This window comes from Eubalaena glacialis, chromosome 6 (genome assembly GCF_028564815.1).
Source record: "Eubalaena glacialis isolate mEubGla1 chromosome 6, mEubGla1.1.hap2.+ XY, whole genome shotgun sequence".
Lineage (NCBI taxonomy): Eukaryota > Metazoa > Chordata > Mammalia > Artiodactyla > Balaenidae > Eubalaena > Eubalaena glacialis.
This window is the reverse complement of record NC_083721.1, coordinates 119,041,821-119,044,633: the sequence shown is the minus strand read 5'-3', so window position 1 is coordinate 119,044,633 and position 2,813 is coordinate 119,041,821. Positions and strand designations below refer to the sequence as shown.

At 42.0% G+C, this 2,813-nt stretch overlaps 1 pseudogene; it reads right to left on the bottom strand.

Annotated features, from left to right (window-relative positions):
• On the bottom strand, positions 1-999 carry LOC133093036 (anaphase-promoting complex subunit 7-like; annotated as a pseudogene).
• Positions 1,000-2,813: the final 1,814 nt, after the last annotated feature.

The following is a 2,813-nucleotide window of genomic DNA, read 5'->3' as shown; positions in this document are numbered from 1 at the left end:
TTCAGCCCATGGAAGTGCTCAGAGCAGGGCAGGCCAGCGTGGCCACGGAGCTGTGCCTGCCTCACTGCATGCCGAAGCACTGCTCCGGGCCAGCCCATTGGGCCGCCTCACCGTTGCTGCCCTCCAGGTCCCCTTCTGCCCCACTCCCTTCCATGTCGTCCACGTCTTCTTCCTGAGTGGCATCCGTGGGACTCTTCTCCTTCTCCACCTTCTGCATCCCCTCTAGAGACTTCTGGTCATTGGAGTCCAAACTAGGGGACAACAAAACAAAGGAAAGGCCTGAATCTCTGCCTTGCTTCTTCCTGGCTAATGCGTCATCTCCGTGGCACAGCAGTGAAATGACCACCCAGTCACAGAGAAACTGCTAATGCCTGGCCTCTCCAAACAACTCCAGTTCCATAGGCAGGATCGAGGGAGTCCACCACTTAGTGCTATACTATACTGGTCCATTGCTTCCTGATACTCACTGACAGCTACAAGGAAATCTAGGATCCGAGGCAGGACACAGTCACTCTGATTAGCTAACGTGTTCCGCAGCAAAGCAATTCCATCTTCATATTTCTGTTCTCTGGTAAGTAGCTCTGCTTTTTTCACCACAGCCTTAATGTAGTTCGGCCTTTGGGTCAGGGCTTTATCTAATAAAGTTTTGCTTTCTCCCGTGTCACTGGGTCTTCAAGACAAATGGTGGCTAAAAGGGTAAGGGTCTGTGCATTTGCTCCTAGAGTTTTGTAAACATAGTTAGTTAGCCATTGCCGTTGCTTCACGAATACTGTTGGAGGCTAAGTAACATTCGATGAGACCTTCATAACAATCTAAGCGACAAGGTGCAAGATGTGTAGCCTCCCGAAAGTGGATTATTGCTTCTTGGACTCTGCCCATGTTTCTAAGTGCTGCTCCCTTAAGTAGCAAAGCTTGAACACTATTACTGTTCAGCTGGATGGCCTTGTCTCCTAAATAGAGGGCTCGGGAGTAGCGTTTATCCTTTAATTTTTTATTCATGTGGAACTTGTATGTTCAATTTCTATTCTTTTAGTGTTACCCTGGAAATTTTACCATGCATATTTAATAGAACAAAGCTTTAAATTAAATATCTTAAACCCTCCAACCAGACAATCCAAGAACCTTAGAACACTTTAAGTCTGGTCACGCCTCTCCAGACTTTTTACACAGGTATTTATATACATGTATTTATATGTTTCCTATTTTATTTACTTACCATTCCTTTTCACATCTCAGACCATTACTTTATGATCCTTTTCTTCTTCCTAAAGTAAATATTTAGAAGTTCTTTTAATGGAGGTCTCTTGATGGTAAACTCTGTTTGTTCATCTGAAAATGTCCTTGCATCACTTTCATTCTTAAAAAAAAAAAAAATAGGTTGGATCTACAATGCAAGACTGACACCTTGAAGATGGTATTATTTCATTCATTCTGATGTTCATCATTGCTGCTGTACTTTATGATCTGTTCTTTTTCTCTACTTTTGGAATCTTTTTGTCTTTGCTGTTCCACAGTTCCACTATGATGTATCTATACCTGGGTTTCTTTTCTTCTACTTGGAAAAATAGATTTATATCTATGATCACTTCTGGAAAATTCTCAGTCATCACCTCCTCAATTATTCCTTTTCCTCAGTTCTCTCTACTCTGTTCTTTTAGGGTTCAAATAAATGTTTCCTTTTCCTCTTCTGTTCTCCATATCTCTTAGCTTGTTTTATATTTTCCATCTTCTTACCTCTCTGTGCTGCATTCTGGGAAATTTCTTCAGCCAAATGTTCCAGTTTATTCTTTGACTATGTTTCATCTGTTGGTAAACCCCTACATTGAGTTTTATTAATTCCTAAAAAATCTATTTTTTATTTTTAGAAATTCCATTTTATTGTTGCATAGATCTTTCTCATTGTTCCTGATAGTCTCATTGTTTGCCCAACTTTGTGGTTCCATACTATATTTCTTTAAACATTTCTTACCTAGTTATTCTATACTCTGTATATGACAATCCCAATATCTAAATAAGTTGTGTTTTTTTTTCTCTCACGCATGGTGTCTTGCCTCCTTGTGTACTTGGTGATCTTAGATTATGAATTTATATTTCCTTGATCTTAAGTAAGTGGGAATTCAAATGGCTTAAATTGAGGACACTTCCTTTCAAAGATGATTTTCATCTGCTGCTGCATGTCCGGGAGTGCCAGCAACCTGGGGCCACTTTAAACCTCTCTATGGTGTCCCCTAAAGCAGGTGTTCCCTAAATCAGCGGTCCCCTACCTTTTTGGCATTAGGGACGGGTTTCATGGAAGAGAATTTTTCCACAGATGGGGGGCGGGGGGAGGATGGTTCAGGCAGTAACGTGAGCAATGGGGAGCGATGGGAAGCGGCAGATGAAGCTTTGCTCACTCACCCTCCGCTCACCTCCTGCTGTGCGGCCCAGTTCCTAACGGGCTCTGGATCGGTACCAGTCTGTGGCCCAGGTGTTGGGGACCCCTGCCCTAAATGCAGGAGTATCAGATTTACCTCCTCACACAGAACTGCTATTGGCATTTGCACTCAGACCAACTCCATCTCTCCAGCATGCATAAAGAACCCTGCTCTAATTTCTGAGAGCCAAACAAAACATCAAAAACTGTTTTTGATTCAGATCTAGTTTTGTAGCAGGATGATTCCTTCACTATATCTAGTCCACTGTGATGAGAAGCAAAAGTCGTACCCACAATTTTGCATCTTCTTTGTTTCATTCAATAACTATAAATTGAACATAGGTTTCTGGGTTGGGTACTGGTTGGTGCTATTTACTGAGACAAGGAATTTGGAAAGATG